Below are 18062 nucleotides of genomic sequence, written 5' to 3' on the forward strand. Positions count from 1 at the left end.
AACCTACAGAAGGGTGGTGGGGGGCAGAGAAACGGGACATGTTAGACGGAGGTTAGTCAACACCTCGGCAGCCGCCAGCCACGGGATACCTGTGTGTCCCGGTGGCCTGGTCGCGCTGCTGACACGCGGGCAGCCTAACCCCTGGTCACTTTCTGCATCCAACGGCCAGTAAACTATGTCCTCCTCACGGGTGCGTCAGTGGCCTGTGGCCGTAAGCCACAGGGCAAACAGCGGCCGTGTCCTCGTGACCGGCACGCCATGGCATGGTGGCAGACATTTTGTTACGGGGTTGGACGGCTCACTCTCGACCTAACCCCCCCCCCCCTCCGTCGCCCCCCACTGCCTCCCCCGTCGCCCCCCACTGCCTCTCCCGTCTCCCCCACTGCCTCCCCCGTCGCCCCCCACTGCCTCCCCCGTCGCCCCCCACTGCCTCCCCCGTCGCCCCCCACTGCCTCCCCCATCGCCCCCCACTGCCTCCCCCGTCGCCCCCACTGCCCCCTCCGTCTCCCCCACTGCCCCCTCCGTCTCCCCCACTGCCCCCTCCGTCTCCCCCACTGCCTCCCCCGTCGCCCCCACTGCCTCCCCCGTCGCCCCCACTCCCCCCGCTCTGGACCCCCTCCCGTTCTCAGGGATGCCTTCCCCGTTGTGGCCAGACTCGAGCGGTGCGCTGAGCGGTGCGCTGAGCGGTGCGCTGAGTGGTGCGCTGAGCGGTGCGCTGAGCGGTGCGCTGAGTGGTGCGCTGAGCGGTGCGCTGAGCGGTGCGCTGAGCAGTGCGCTAACCTCCTCCAAGCTGTCGTCAGCCAGGCCGACTGGTTGACGAATTTAAAAAGCAGGTGTGTTTCACGACGTGCAAACAGGGCGCCATGACGTCGGGACTTCGGCCCATCCGGGCCGGTGAATAGCGGGGGGGGCTATCAGTGGCGATTCTGGTCGTGTCAGGGGCGGGAAGGAGGCGTTTGTCGGGAATGGCGACTTCGACATTTTGCGGGGTTCGGAGAATAGCGGGAGGGCGTCGGAACAGCGTCGCCGTAAAAATTTCCGACGCCCGCTATTCTCCGAACCGTCGTGAGTCCGGAGAATCGCGCCCTCTATCTTTACCTTAAAAACATGTAATGAAGGAGCCTCAACTGCTTCAATGGGCAAGGAATTCCATAGATTCACAACCCTTTGGGTGAAGAAATTCCCCCTAAGGTCAGTCCTAAATCTACTTCCCCTTATTTTGAGGCTATGCCCCCTAGTTCTGCTGTCACCCGCCAGTGGAAACAACCTGCCCGCATCTATCCTATCTATTTCCTTCATAATTTTATATGTTTCTATAAGATCCCCCCTCATCCTTCTAAATTCCAACGAGTACAGTCCCAGACTACTCAACCCCTCAACCTACTCAAGATGTTTAAGATGATGGAAGGATTTTATTGGGTACACATCGAGAAAATCCTCCTGCTTGCGGGGCAGACCAAAACTGGAGGCCGTAAATTGAAGGTCACTAAGAAATCCAATCAGGAATTTAAGAGAAACTTCTTTCCCAGAGAGGGGTGGGCATGCAGAGCTTATAAAGTGCAAGGGGCGTGATCTTCCCAAAAGGGAACAAAGTCCCTGAGCGAGCGCGTTTTACCGCGTGTTTCCCGAGTGCTGAGAAACACTATTCAACGTGACTCACTTTGAATAAGAGGCCTCAATGGGGAACAGGTGGCCGAGGTTGCACATAGCCCTGGTTTTACAGTGGGGAGCTCCACTCACCGGAACTCCCCGTTGGAGATCGGGACGCCGTTTTTAAATGCGTCCCTATCTCCAAGGCCCCATAAAAAGTCCCTGACCTCCCACGCCGAGTCCAAACACAACATGACCCTCCCCCCTCCCCCACACACACTCATGCCAGGCACCCCGGTCCAATCGCATGCGCGCACAAAATGCCAGCTTGGCACCTTGGCAGTGTCAACCTGGCAGTGCCACTTCCAGCTGGCAGTTCCACCTGGGAACCTTAGCAATGCCAGGATGGCAGGCCAGCACTGCAAGGTGACCAGTAGCACTGCCAGTGTACCCAGGTGGCCACAGCAGTGCCTGTACACCATCCTGCCCAAAGGACATGCAGATGGGGGCCTCCACTCCCAAAGCCTCAGGTACCTCGGGAATCTGCACATTAGAGTGAGGCTTACTGCCTCGCTTTGATATGCAGATTTGCCAAAATAACTTGCCAAATTGTGGGCGGGATTCTCTTGCAATGTCTCGTGAGATTCCGTTGAATCTTGCGAGGCTTCGCGAGCAGGGATGATCTCGGGAGCGTGGTCTCCCGGCTTTCACTGGCCACGCTGTGCCACAACAAGCTGCTTTCCGGTGAAGCGTAGCCGGAAGATCGCGCCCAAGGAGTCATTGGCTCAAGTCGCATAGGTACATTTATGGCGAAGTTAGATAAGTACATAAGGGAGAATGGAATAGAAAGATATGCTGATAGATCGAGACGATATACAGCAAGGAGAGGATTGTGTGGAGCATAAACGCAAGTTTAGATGAATTGACTTGTCTCTGCGTTGTAAATTTAACGTCATTCTGTTGTATAACAAATGTAATCCTTTAATCTAAAGTACAAAGGATGGTTATGACTGGACATGGTATCTGTGCTGAAGCTGAGCCCTGCATGACCCCAGTAAATAGCAAGATAACCACAGACTTTAGAGTAGTGAAAGCGCACAGTGACTAGCATGGGAAGAATTATGTGATGGGTACTTCCCAGAGTCTTGATTATGCATGATATTTGTATTTCATCTATTATGAGTGTTCTCTGAATGCATAGCATAAACAGAACCGATGTTTGCATAGGGATGATGCCAACTTTACAACGAGGCCCGTTCTGCCAAAGGCATTTTCAGAACGCATTTTTCCCTCCAGAGATTAGTTTCAACGGCACATTTCTGGAACAATCCTGAACTTTAATCATCCCACAAGTCAGCTAAACACTGATAAATGTTATTTATACAGTGGCTTTGAAGTGGTAAAACATCTTCACAGCAGCCCAGTCAAACAAATATTCATTGAGTAAGTGGATGTTACAAGCTTTAATCAAAGAGGTAGGTGTTACGTTTTTTTGACTATTTTTTCCAACAAAGGGGCAATTTAGCGTGGCCAATCCACCTACCCTGCACATCTTTCGTTTGTGGGGGGGGTGAAACCCACGCAAACACGGGGAGAATGTGCAAACTCCACACGGACAGTGACCCAGGGCCGGGATCGAACCCGGGTCGTCGCCGCAGTGCTAACAACTGCGCCACCCTGCCAACCTTAGGTTTTAAGTCTTAAAGCAGGAGTGAAAGGTGGAAGGGCTTCAGGACGGAATTCCAAAACTTAAGATCAAGACGGCTGGGTTCCAACTGCCGATGATTGGGTGGTGTGAGTGAAGTGGGGGTGGAGGGGGCAAAGAGAGCAGAATGGGAGGAGTCAGCTAACTTGGAATGTTGGAGGGGTTATAGGTTACAGAGATAGGGAGTGGGAAACCAGTGGGGGAGGGAGGGGGATACCAAAACCAGGGGGGTGGAGGAGGGAGGGGATACCAAAACCAGTAAGGGGGGGGGATACCAAAACCAGTGGGGGGAGGGGGGAGGGGATACCAAAACCAGTGGGGGGAGGGGGGAGGGGATACCAAAACCAGTGGGGGGAGGGGGGAGGGGATACCAAAACCAGGGGGGGGGGGGGGAACTTGCACATTCTCCCCATGTCTGCGTGGGTCTCACCCCCACAACCCAAAAATGTGCAGGCTAGGTGGATTGGCCATGCTAAATTGCCGTTTTGTAGGAAAAAATAGTCAAAAAAAACGTAACAACTACCTCTTTGATTAAAGCTTGTAACATCCACTTACTCAATGAATATTTGTTTGACTGGGCTGCTGTGAAGATGTTTTACCACTTCAAAGCCTGTGTATAAATAACATTTATCAGGGGGGGAGACCAGTGGGTGGGGTGGCAGTGGGTATGGGGGACAAGTGGGGGGAACCAGTGGGTGGAGGGGGTGAGGGGGGAGAGAGGAGGGGGTAGGAGAGAGTTGGGAGAGGGAGGGGAGGAGAGGATTGTGTTTTCCAGGAAGTTTTATCTAAATATAAAGATGCATTCCGGAATTCATTGGGTCGAATAAAGGGAGTAAAGACATGAGACCTGTCTCTTATGCCTTATGCCAAAAAGTAGAAGCTGAACCTGAAAGACTGGAAGAATTGGGAATTATCAGACCTGTGCAGTTTTCTGAATGGGTGGCCCCATCATCATCTTTGCTAAAACCGGGGAGCTCAGTTAGAATATGCAGGGATTACAAGCTTGCAATAAACCAACCAGTCCAAGTAGACAAATATCCAATTCCACCATATGAAGACCTTAATGGGGAGTTGGCTGGATGGGCCTCATGTTCATCACCTCTGTCATGTCTACTTGCAGTGAGAACTGGGTGAATATTCTCGAAAGTGTGCAACAATAAACACATAGGGCAGCACAGTGGCACAGTGGTAGCACTGCAGTCTCACGGCGCCGAGGTCCCAGGTTCGAATCCCGGTTCTGGGTCACTGTCCATGTGGAGTTTGCACATTCTCCCCGTGTTTGTCTGGGTTTTGCCCCCACAACCCAAAGATGTGCAGGCTAGGTGGATTGAACACACTAAATTGCGAGTCAACCAAGCCTACGTCCTCCATGTGGAGTTTGCACATTCTCCCCGTGTTTGCGTGGGTTTCACCCCCACAACCCAAAGATGTGCAGGGTAGGTGGATTGGCCACGCTAAATTGCCCCTTAATTGGAAAAAATTAATTAGGTACTCTAAATTTTTTTTTTAAACAATAAACACACAAGAAGGCCTATTTTAGGGCAGAGCGGTGACGCAGTGGATTAGCCCTGCTGCTTCACGCGCCGAGGTCCCAGGTTCGATCCCGGTTCTGGGTCACTGTCTGTGTGGAGTTTGCACATTCTCCACATGTTTGCATTGGTTTCGTCCCCACAACCCAAAGATGCGCAGCTAGGTGGATTGAACACACTAAATTGCCCCTTAATTGGAGAAAAATGAATTGGGTACTCTAAATTATTTTTTTTTAAATGAAGGCCTATTTTAATACACAAGATTACGCTTTGGCACCTCCTTGGCCTGTGCGATATTCCAGTGGACAATTGTGAATCTGTTCCAGGACATTGTGACGGTTGTGGTCTACCTTGATGACGTTCTAGTAGCCGAAATATCACACGAGGAGCACCTAGCACCTCGAAGAGGTCCTGAGAAGATTTAGAGATGCAGGAATCTGACTGAAGCATGAGAAACACATTTTCCAAGCTAGTGAGGTCACTTCCCTAGGGTTCAAAGTGGACTCAAAAGGCCTGCACCCACTCAAAGACAAGGTGAGAGCCATAAGTGAAGTCCCAATACCTTAGACTGTGGCAAAATTTAAGTCCTTCCTGAGGATGGTAAACTAGTAAATTCAGTTTGTCCCCAAACAAAGCAACAACGTTGGCGCCATTACACTTGCTCTTCAGAAAACACCAGTGTTGGAATGAGAAGGAACCATGGGAACAGCCCTTCCAGCACGTCAAACAGGCCTTACAGACATTGAGCCTATTGGTTCACTTTGACCCGGGTAAGCCAATCATTTTAACTTGTGATACGTCGCCATTTCAACAGGTCTTCACTCTCTGGCTCCAAGGTCCATTCTGCCCAGGACCCAGCTCTCAGGGCCCCACGCTTTTTCCCCATTGGCTGAGGCCCACACACTGCTGTGCGATAGGCTACAACAGAGGGGAACTTGCATGTGGTGGTTTTCCCATGTGTCTGCTGTCCCAGTTCTTCAAGTTTGCAGAAATTGTGCGTTTGGCAAGTGCTTTCAAAGAATTATCATTGAGTTGCTGCAGTGCACCTAATAGATCAGGGTATTTCAAACAGCGGGTCACGACCCGCGAGTGTTGGGTCATCGGCGGGTGTCGGGAGGGTCATGGAGCGATCGCGAGAGAAGTGCCCAACAGCCACGACCAGCTTCTAAGAATGCCAGCCGCAACCGACCTTTAAACGTGAACAATCAGTCTTCCCGCCAGAAGCGGCGGCAGAGAGCAGGTCACGTTCTCGGCACGTACACTGACATCACGCACTATGTATATCCGTGCTTTGGGCGTGATATAACGGAGGAGAGATTCCTCCATATTCTACCCGTGAGTAAGCAAGCAACAAGACTGAAGATGGATAATCTTGTTATAAGGAATAGAAGGCCAGAGACACAAACAGGCCAGGACATCACAACTGAATCTGCTGGAGAGAGCTGCACAGCAGAGTCCACAGCAGAACAAAGCAGTACCAGTGTGAACTGCTCAGGAGAGTCCACGCCAGGACAAAACAGTGCTAGCGTGAGCTGTATACAGAGCTCCAGGGTCTCTGGTGAACAGCCTACTGGGAAGAAACTGAAATCAGGAACAAAGCAGTATAATGATAATTTCCTCAGGTATGGCTTTGTTAATTGTGCCAATGCAAATCAGGATGCAATGCCCATGTGTATTATATGCAGGGATGTGCTAGCAAATGAAAGTTTAATATCCTCAAAACTTCAAAGGCATTTGAAGACTAAGCATGGTGAGTTTGAAGACAAACCTCTTGATTTTTTTCAAATGATGCAGCGAGAAATTAAATAATCAGCTGAAATCCTGAGCAGAAATGTAATATTGAATGACAAAGCAAGTGAGATTATGAAGATCAAGCAAGCTGACCTGTCGCATTAAGGGTAAGCGAAAAGGCCGGTGTCACAAAGGTCAGCTGGCATGGGTCGTAAAGGTTGGCCAGCATAGATCCCGAAGGTTGGCTGGTTGGTAAAAGTGGGTCCCGGGGAAAAAAGTTTGAAGAAGGTACACACTGCTGACACTGGACGTCAGCTGAATATTTAAGGTGTTGGATGGGCTGCTTAGTGACAGCATCGAGCTTCTTGAGAGTTATTTGAGTTGCAGTGATCCAGGCAAGTGGAGAGTATTCCATCACACTCCTGACTTGTGCCTTGTAGATTGTGGACAGGTTGGAGGAGTCAAGAAGCTAGTTACACCCCTTTCAGTTTCTGATCAATGCTTACCCCAGGATGTTGACGGTGAGGGATTCAACACTGGAAATGCTGTTGTACATCAAAGGGAGATGGTTAGATTCTCTCTTAATGGAGAATTTAATTGTCCAACAGTTGTGAGGCATGGGTGTTACTGGCAACTTATCAGCCCGAACATGAATGTTGTCCAGCTCTGGCTCCATGTGGATATGGACTGCTTCAGTACTGAAGGAGTTGCGACTGGTACTGAACTTTGTGCAATCATTAGCGACCATACACACTTCTGACCATATGGTGGGAAGGGCATTGATAAAACAGCTGAAGAGGGCTGAGCCAAGAGTATTGCTTGAGGAACTTCTGTTATGATGTCTGGGGCTAAAATGATTGTCCTTTTCACCTTCCTTTGTGCTAGGTATGATGCCAACCGTAGAATCATAGAATCCCTACATTGCAGAAGGAGGTCATTTGGCCCACTGAATGTGCACCGACCCTCTGAAAGAGCGCTCCTTTGTGGCCCACTCGCCCTTCCCAATTCTGCAACCCCACCTAATCTTTGGGCATTAAGGGGCAATTGTAGTATGGCCAAACCATCTACCCTGCACATCTTTGGACTGTTGGAGGAAACCAGAGTACCCGGAGGAAACCCATGGTTGTAGGGAGAATGTACAAACTCTACACAGTCACCCAAGATCAGAATCAAACAGGGATCCCTGGAGAAATTTCCCCAATTCTTATTAACTTCAATTTTGTTCTGGGTCAGAATTTTGTCACACTCGGGGAAAATGGTTGTCTTGATCTCAAGGGCAGTCAGTCTCCCCTCAGCTGTGGAATTCATCTCTTTTAGTTCATCTTTGGAGCATGGTTGGAGCTGTGTGACTTGGCAGAACCCAATCTGAGCATCAGTAAACAGGTTATTCTCTCTCCGTTCCAAAGAATGGAGTTATATGCAACTTCAAACAGAACTCTGTTTCTCTTTCCACAGATGCTGCCAGAGTTGCTGAGTTTTTCCAGCATTTCCTGTTTATAATTTCAGATTTCCAACAACTGCAGCTGTTCCCTTTTATTTTAGCTTCTGCTCTTGTTGAGCTTGCCATTTTATTTAATTTTTTTAAATTTAGAATACCCAATTCAATTTTTTTCCAATGAAGGGCCAATTAAGCGTGGCCAATCCATCTACCCTGCACATCTTTGGGTTGTGGGGGTGAAACCCACGCAGACACGGAGAGAATATGCAAACTCCACACGGGCAGTGACCCAGTGCTGGGATTGAACCCGGGTCCTCAGCGCTGTAGGCAGCAATGCTAACCACTGTGCCACATGCCGCCCCTGAGCTTGTCGTTTTAGACAGTGATGGTTGTATGAGTCCCAGCTGCAATGCAACAGCTAAATGACAACTCAATATTCAACCAAAGAAGGAACCGCCATTTGTAGCCGCCTGGGGTGGCCACGTCCCGATTCCAAAACGGATACTCGCAAAGAGTACAGGGAAAAATGGACAGCACTAGAAAAACAAGAAGGTGCAATGTTTCCTGTGGATTGGAACCTGCAGAACCCAGACAGAACTGAAACTACAAACCATTAGCATAGTAATGAGCTATCTCCGGGGACAAAAAGAAACATTGAAACAATCGGTACCAGGACAGACACCCCGGCGCCAGTGGAGGCTAAAACAAAGGCAGGCTAACGGTTACCTAGAGCCCGACCAACGATCAGGGAACAACTCCGGTATTGGAGAGAATCAATACAAACGATTGGGACATGGTCCAATTAATTGGCACCAAGCCCAGGGTTCCGCCCAGAAGGGCGCGAAACCCTGTGGACTATAAAGCAGAGTCTCCAAGGTCAGAACGCTCTTATTTCTCCATCTGCACCTTGGCATTTGGCTCTCAGCGACGAGAGGCCCGCCAAGCACCAGCCAAGTAAGTCTAAGGTCAATGCACGCTACGAGATAGGCGCTCCTAGCTACTATTCCATACCAGTTCGAAGCCAGCAGTATCAGAACCGGACAACAGTGGGCCACTCGAAGCTAAGTATAGGCTTTTAGTAGTAGTTGTAGTTTAGCGAGTAGAGCTTATGCATGAGTAATAATTGACAGTGTGTGTAAATAAACGTGTATTGATTTCAAACTTACTAACTGGTGTGTCGAGTTATTGATCAGTACTTGGCTTTGAACCCTGTGGTGGTATCAGAAAGATACCCGGCGACTCTTGAGCAAAGGTAATTAAAACAGAGCAAATTAAGGGAAAGCATAACGAGCAACACATTAAACCTGACACGTGTTTCACCGACAAACACACACATTCCCAGGCCAGCTCTATGGATAGCAATCAGGAGTGAGAAGCAAGGTTTATTCCCGACAGCCCGCCCTTTCTCTCCTATCTCGGGGACACAGAAGCAAATTGACCAGTGCGCATCTCAGCAAGAGTAGACCGTTCACCATATCGAACTGTGATAAACCCAATCACTGGGGAAGATGCCTGTCAGGGTTAGTTGACCAGCATTGGCAGTTCAGAACATTGACAATAGGCTGTTGGACATCAGCACCTTCAACAATATCTGTGTGTATCATTTTTAAATTTTCTTCCTTATCTTCTCTTCATTTTTATCATGATTTTATATTTTCTGTTCTATTTGTTTTTTCTACACTTCATCTGGCCCATTTCCTCCATTAGTGTAACTACTTTGAATGTACTTGAGTGATTATCAAGTCTCTTAGTGATGTCCTGGGGTTGTGAAAGGTGATATAGAAATAGTCTTTCATATTTCCTTCTGCAACTTTTACTGCTGTACCTTCTTAGTTTTAAGGTGTCAGCCCGAGCTCACTGGGTAGTACTCCTCTTCATATTCATGGGTCTGCTCCAGGGTTTCAGCACAGAAATTTAGGCGTACATTTCAGTGTTTGTTGAATCTGCGGTAAGCAGGATACAGACGCAATAGTAGAAATTACCGAACAAGATTTATAACAATACAATTCAAAACACTCCTCCACTCCCCTAAGGGTCTCGTTCCCCCAAACTACAACCAGGCTGGGGTTTTATGCAGCCGCCGCTCTCCTTGTTAAGGGGATGCCCGTTCCCTTAAAGGAGAATTTCATATTCCAGGAAGATCATGGAAAACCGTAGGGTCCTGATCCCGGGACCTCCATTTGGGTTATAACACCCCACCCCCGTCAAGTCTCGAGCAACGCCCACATCCATGGATAAGTGCGCTGGGCCTTCCGACCTTTTTGCCTGTGGACCCGGTTTCCCGGGTCACTGTCCGTGTGGAGCTGGCACATTCTCCCCGTGTCTGCATGGGTTTCGCCCCCACAACCCAAAGATGTGCGGGTTAGGTGGATTGTCCACACTAAACTGCCCCTTAATTGGGGCATCAGGAGGCGTATAACAGACCGGGAGTGCCGTTTGTGTGACGTGCGGCGGCGGCATTACAGGTGCAGTTAGAAGAGTCGAAACGGTGCCTCCGATGGTGGCAGAACGTTCTTCTCAGTTTCCGAGTTGGAGCTAGGCGGTTCTTCATGTGGCATCTCGATGTCCTCAAAAATGACCTCTGTATCCTTGACAACCGGCGGTAACAGGGCTGGCAGTGAAGATGTTGGAGCTGGAACGCCCAAATTAATCGGCAGTATGACTGGAGTTTCTGGCATGAGGCTTCGGAAAACTCGGTCCGTTTTCGCCAACACGGCACCCGGTATCGAAACGGCCCTGTCGCTAAAGTTCCCGACGTGTACCGCGACTCCTGGGTGAACTCACGCAGGGGTCTGCGGCGACCTATTTTGCTTCGGTTCAGTCCTGAGCACGGCGGACCTTCCCACCAATATCCAGAAAAATGAGACTCAAACGGAGGAGGTGACCCTCAACATCTCGGCCGGCACAATTCCCGATCATGGCACGCAGGGTTGTCCGAGAGCAGAATAAGAACCTGGCTAAGTGGCTCTCCCAGAATCCCGATATTTGCTTTTTCATTCCGAGCTTAAATGTTTGCACCGCCCACTTGGCCAAACCATTCAAACTTGGATGGTATGGGACAGTCCTCATATAACAGATCCCATTGACAGACACGAATGCTGTAATTTCGTCACTCGTAGCCGCCGTACCATTGTCTGATACCAGCACCTCGAGTATGTCGTGGGTGCTGAAAACGTGCCGGAGTTTTTCTATGGTGGTGTGGGCCGCCCTCACCTGTATCTTGAGTACCTCCATCCATTTGGAGTGGCATCGACAAGGATGAGGAACATTGCGCCCTGAAAGGGAACCGCAATGTCCATATGGACGTAAGATCATGGATGTCCTGGTCATTCCCAGGGGTAGAATGGAGCTGCAGGTGGCAACATCTGTTGTGCCTGACACTGGATGAAGCGCTGGGCCACCCGCTTGATGTCTGCGTCGATGCCGGGACACCGTGAGCTAACATTTTCATCTTGAGTCTCTATTGGGGAGATCCAATAGGAGCAGGCTGTGTCCACGTTCAGAGACCACCACGTGAGTACCCCAAAGAAGCACGCCGTCCTCTATGCTAAGCTCCTGCACTTTTGTGCTGGAGGCCTTCAGGTCCTGCAGTAAAGCCCTGTGCTGAGCCCCATACTGCACCATGTGGTGGACGCGGGATAGCTGGGAGTCAATCTGTGTCCACCTGTGGATGCGGGACATGGTGACCGGTAACAAGTCCATAAAACAGAGGGTGGCAATCACCTCGCCGGTCCAGCCGCTGGTGTAGGTGGCCTGGCCAGCAAAGGTAGGTGGATTAATGTGTCGGCGTGGGGAATCTTGGCCCTGGAGCAGTGCTCACAAAATTAGACATATGCTGCGAGCAGCTATGCCCACCGCTGGATGCGGGCAAAAGCAGTGGGGAGAAATTGCTTGATCTCCCTTGAAGAGGCCTAGGCTTGTGGTGCATGAGAATGGTAAAGTGATGTCTGTAGCCATATTGATGACATTTATTGACCCCTATATGACAGCCAAACCGTGCTTCTTGATCTAAGCATATCGATCGTCTACATTGGCCAACGTCCTTGAGGTGAAGGTGATGGGACGTTCAGGTCCGTCATCCATTATGTGGCCAGCACAGCGCCAATGCTGCATGGAGAAGCGTCGCAAGTCACCAGGAATGGTCAGGACAGGTAGAAGTGGGTTAGCAGGGGCAGCACAGTGGCGCAGTGGGTTAGCCCTGCTGCCTCACGGGGCCGAGGTCCCAGGTTCGATCCCGGCTCTGGGTCACTGTCCGTGTGGAGTTTGCACATTTTCCCCGTGTTTGCGTGGGTTTCGCCCCCACAACCCAAAGATGTGCAGGCTAGGTGGATTGGCCACGCTAAATTGCCCCTTAATTGGAAAAAATGAATTGGGTACTCTGAATTTAAAAAAAGAAGTGGGCAGCGGCCCTCCCGGTAATTCTCCGGGCCCCGATGGGCCGAGCGGCCATCCGTTATTGCCAGTCCCGCCGGCATGGGTTAGGCATGGTCCCACACGGCGGGACCTGGCAGGTACGTCGGCTGGGGCGGTCTTTAGGGGGGCGCGGGGGATCCAACCCCGGGGGGGCCTGTCCCGCGAACACTCACCAATCTGCGGGCGGGCCTGTGCCATGAGGGCACTCCTTCCTTCCGCGCCGTCCCCTGTAGGGTTCCGCCATGGTCGGCACGGAGAATATGCACCAGAATAAGCCGGCCGGCCTGCGCCTGCGCGGAAGCATGCCAGCGGATCTGCGCATGTGCAAGATCACGCTGGCCCTTAGGCGCATGCGCAGTCCCTTCGCCACCAGTTGGAGCCGCGCCAACCCCTCCAGCGTCCACCTAGCCCCCGGAAGTGCAGAGAATTCCACACTTTTGGGGGCTGTTGACGGCGGAGTGGTTGGCACAGGTTCTCCCACCGGCGTGGGGACTTAGTTCCCGGAAAGGAGATTCCTACCTTAGAAAATAGTGGCAGGATTGGTTTGAGTCAGCATGGATTTACAAACTGGAAATCATGCGCGACAAATCTACTGGAATTCTTTAAGGGTGTAACTAATAGCGTTGATGAAGGTGGGCCAGTGGATGTAGTTTATCTGGACTTGCAAAAGGCTTTTGACAAAGTCCCAGATTTTTTTTAAAGTTTAGAATACCCTGTTATATTTTTCCAATGAAGGGACAATTTAGCATGCTCAATCCACCTAACCTGCACATCTCTTTTGGGTTGTGGAGGTGAGACCCACGCAGATACGGGGAGAATATGCAAATCCACACGGACAGTGACCCAGGGCCGGGATCAAAGTGCTAACCAATGGAGCAGTGCTAACCAATGCGTCACCGTGCTGCCCTGACAAAGTCCCACATAAAGAGGAGGTTTACCAGACTGGTTCCTGGGCTGGTAGGACGGATGTATGAGGAGAGATTGAGTCGGTTAGGATTATATTCGCTGGAGTTCAGAAGTATGAGGAGGATCTCATAGAAACATATAAAATTCTAACAGGACTAGACAGGGTAGATGCAGGGAGGATGTTGCTGATGGCGGGTGTGTCCAAAACCAGGGGTCACAGTCTGAGGATACGGGGGTGACCATTTACCAGAGAGCAATGAGTATGTGGAATTTGTTACCACAAATGTAGTTGAGGCCAAAACATTGTGGGCTGGATTCTCCGATTTTGCGGCTTTGAGGAAGCGTCTAGTCTTACTACCAAAATGTCAGCGCCGTCCTGTACCGATGCTCTGCCGGGTGGGGAACCAGCAGCCGCGCCACGTAAAGCCCCCAGCTTTACCTGCAGACATGGACGGATAATGGTCGGGTCCGTGGGCGCACATGCACACGGCGTCGACCCGCGCCGGCCGTGCCGTACAACATGGCACCGGCCGCGCGTGGACCTGGCCTGCCAGAACGTGGGTTGCCCCCGTGAAATAGCCCCCTGTTACCCTCCTCGCCACCCCTGACCCAGCCCCGCAGTTCCCCCAGCCCCCGCCGAAACCCCCCTTGCCAGCGGAATGCCCCCCCCCCCCCCCTACTGTGGCAGCACTGGACACAGTCCGCAGCCGCCACGCCAGGTTCACGAAAGTTGAGAGGACAGGTGTCCCACGCCATCGGGAAGTCGGCCCATCGGGGGCAGAGAATTGGGGGAGGGCCTCAGGTGACGTCCTGAGGCCATCGCAACGGCGTGTGGCGTACCCCTCGAGTACGCCGTTTTTGAGGGGGTGGAGCATCCAAAAAATTTCGGCATAAAACCGGATTCTCCAGCCAATCGCCGAACACGATTCCGGCGTCGGCAATCGAAGAATCCCGCCCTGTATATTTTCAAAAAGCAATTAGAAAAGGCACTTGGGGCAAAGGGGAACAAATGATATGGGGGGAGGTGGGATTAGGCTATTGAGTTGGCTGATCATCCAACTCAATAGCCTAATCCTGCTTTCTCCCCATAACCTTTGATCCCATTCTCCCCAAGTGCTATATCCAGCCGCCTCTTGAATATATTCAATGTTTTAGCATCAACTACTTCCTGTGGTAATGAATTCCACAGGCTCACCACTCTTTGTGTGAAGAAATGTTTCCTCATCTCTGTCCAAAATGGTTTACCCTGAATCCTCAAACTGTGACCCCTGGTTCTGGACAGACCCATCATTGGTAACATCTTCCCTGCATCTACCCTGTCTAGTCCTGTTAAAATTTGATAAGCCTCTATAAGATTCCCCCAGATCTTGCTGTAGGATCCCTGCATCCTCGTCACAGTTCACCCTCCCATCCAACTTGGTATCATCTGCAAACTTTGAGATGTTACATTTTGTTCCCTCATCCAAATCATTAATACATTGTGAATAGCTGGGATCCCAGCACCGATTCCTGTGGTACCCCACTGGTTACTGCCTGCTAATTTGAAAAGGACCTATTAATCCCTACTCTTTGTTTCCTCTCTGCCAACCAGTTTTCTATCCACCTCAATACATTTTCCCCCAATTCCATGTGCTTTAATTTTACAGAATAATATCTTAGACGGGACTTTGTCAAACACCTTCTGAAAGTCCAAATATGCCACATCGACTGGCTCCCCCTTGTTGACTGTATTGGTTACCTCTTCAATGAATTCCAATAGATTTGTCAAGCATGCTGACAAATCCATGCTGACTCTGACTGATCCTGCCACTACTTTCTAAATGTTCCGTTATAAAGTCCTTCATAATGGATTCAAACATTTTCCCCACTACCGATGTTAGGATTATTGGTCTGTAATTCCCTGCTTTCTCTCTACCTCCCTTTTTGAATATTGGAGTGATGTGAGCTACCCTCCAATCTGCAGGGACAGTTCCAGAGTCTATAGAATCCCGGAAGATGACCACCAATGCATCCACTATTTCCAGAGCCACCTCCTTAAGCACTCTGGGATGCAGATTCTCAGGCCCTGGGGATTTATTTGCCTTCGATCCCATCAATTTTCCCAGCACCATCTCTCTACTAATGTTGATCTCCTCAGTTCTTCCCTCTCATTAAACCTTTCATTCTCCAACATTTCTGGTATCTGATTTGTGTCCTCATTTGTGAAGACAGAACCAAAGTATGTATTCAATTGCTCAGCCATTATGTTGTCACTTATTATGCATTCCCTTGTTTCTGTCTGTACATTTCTCTTTACCAATCTCTTTCTCTTCACATCTATAGAAACTCTTAGTGTCAGTCTTTAAGTTGCCTGCAAGCTTACTTTCGTACTGTACTTTCCCCTTCTTAATCAATCCCTTCGTCCTTCTTTGCTGAATTCTAAACTGCTCCCAATGCTCAGACCTATTATTTTTCTTGGCCAATCTGTATGCTTCTTCCTTGGATCGGATACTATTTCTAATTTCCTTTGTAAACTATGGATTGGCCCTCTTACCCCCTTTGCTTTTGTGCCAGACAGAATAAACAGTTTGCAGTTCCTCCTTGCTTCCTAATTACTGAATACCTTGCGTTCCTTGAATGTTTGCCATTGCCTATCCACTGTCATCCCTTTAAGTAACTCTCCCCAATCTATCAAGGCCAACTCATGCCTCATATCCTCATAGTTTCCTTTATTAAGATTCATGACCCTAGTCTCCGAATCAACTACTTCACTCTCCATCTTGATAAATAATTCTATCATGTTATGGTCGCTCATCCCCAAGGGATCTCGTACAACCAGATTGGCAATAATTCCCTTCTCATTGCACAGTACCCAGTCTAAGATGGCCTGCTCTCTAGTTGGTTCCTCCATATTGGTCAAGAAAACCATCCCGTATGCACTCCAGGAATTCCGCCTCTATGGCATTGTGGCTAATTTGATTTGCCCAATCTGTGTGAAGATTAAAATCACCTATGATCACCGATATTCCCTTATTACATGCATCACTAATTTTGTATTTAATGCCATTCCCAACATTACCCGTGCAGTTTGGGGGTCTATATATGACACCCACTAATGTTTTTTCCCCCTTGGTATTTCTCAACTCTACCCATACAGACTCCAAATTGTCAGAGCTAATATCTTTTCTCACAACTGTGTTAATTTCCTCTTTAACCAACAGTGCCTCGCCACCACCTTTTCTTTTATACCTGTCCTTCCTAAATACTGAGAACCCTGGGACATTCAGTTCCCATCCCTGTTCATCCTGTAGCCATGTCTCCGTAATCCCAATTGTATCACACCCATTTATACCTATTAGTTCATCCACTTTATTGCAAATACTCCGTGCATTAAAGCACAGAGCAAGTTTGCCTTTTTCATATTGTTTGTCTTGCTCCCAATATTTTTCTCTGCTGCCCTGTTTGAATTTTGTCCTTGGTTTCTCCACCTATCACTTTTCTTATTCACTTTTCTACTTTTGTTTTTGTCCTTGCTCCATCTTTCTCTGACTCCTTGCATAGGTTCCCATCCCCCTACCATATTAGTTTAAACCCTCCCCAACTGCTCTCAATCTCCCCGTGGGCTTCATGTGGTATGAGTTCCCATGGTAACAGGCGGAGGCCCACCCAGGAGTTTAGCTCAGTTGGCTGGATGGCTGGTTTGCGATGTGGAGTGCTGCCAACAGTGTGGGTTCAATTCCCATACCAGCTGAGGTTATTCATGAAGGCCCACCTTCTCAACTTTGTCCCTCACCTGAGGTGTGGCGATCCTCAGGTTAAATCACCACCAGTCAGCTCTCCCTCTCAAATGGGAAAGCAGCCAATGGTCATCTGGAACTATGGCGGCTTTACTTCATAATACGCACATATTCCAATGTCACTCCTTATTCATCTATCGGCCAAAAATACTCCCTTCGTCCTTCATGGGACAAACAGAGTATTTTCAAGTTGGCAGGCTGTAACTAGTTTGCCCCAGAGATGCTGAGGCCTCAACCACTTATAATCGATATCAATAACTTCGATGAAGAGACAGATGGCCCGATTCAATAGAAACATTTCGGTTCTAGGCGCACTTGGCGGAGTGTTTCACGTCCCTGAATGCACAGTGCCAAAAATGAGCACCCACGTGATTCTCGCCATTCCTGGCTCCCTCGCTGCCTGAATCACCTGACTTGCACTCAGCAGCTCACCGCTAACAAGAGGGAGCTGCTTTTGAACGCTCCCTCACCACTCACTCCCAGTCAACACACAAACATGACAGCGCACAGACCTGCTCCTCACTTTGGGGATGCCGACCTCACCAGGCTTCTTGACGCTATGAACGAGAGGCAGGGCACCTGTTCCCACGAGGGGGTCAGAGAAGCAGCAGCAGAGTCAGCAATGCCACCTGGGAGGCAGTGGTAGCAGCAGTCTGTGCGGGCAACATGACCAGGAGGACCACCATCCAATATAGGGAAAAGACCAATAATCTCCACCGAGCTACAAGGGTAAGTTACCACCTCTCTCCTGGCATCATTTCCACCTACCACCCTTCAAATTCCCAACCCCCCCCCCACCCCCACTCTCCAATTCACTGGCTGACACCTTGCACCCTCCCCACATCTGACCTTCGAGCTTGTTCCTCAGCACCCGCAGACACAACCCCTTCATGTCCAGGCGCGGTGCTCACACATGCCATCTGCTATAGATGCCTCAACCCATCAAGCAAGCGGCTCATAATGCACTCTCTTTG

General features: G+C 49.9%; 1 long non-coding RNA gene across 1 annotated transcript in view; it reads left to right on the forward strand.

Moving 5' to 3' along the window:
• Positions 1–2258: 2258 nt before the first annotated feature.
• The window catches only part of LOC119962384, a 30300-nt gene continuing 14496 nt past the window's right edge, over positions 2259–18062 (forward strand). The window contains exon 1 of the long non-coding RNA XR_005459854.1: positions 2259–2388. This is a non-coding gene — a long non-coding RNA (uncharacterized LOC119962384). The remainder of the gene's footprint in view (positions 2389–18062) is intronic.

This window comes from Scyliorhinus canicula, chromosome 2 (genome assembly GCF_902713615.1).
Source record: "Scyliorhinus canicula chromosome 2, sScyCan1.1, whole genome shotgun sequence".
In the NCBI taxonomy this organism is placed as follows: Eukaryota; Metazoa; Chordata; class Chondrichthyes; order Carcharhiniformes; family Scyliorhinidae; genus Scyliorhinus; species Scyliorhinus canicula.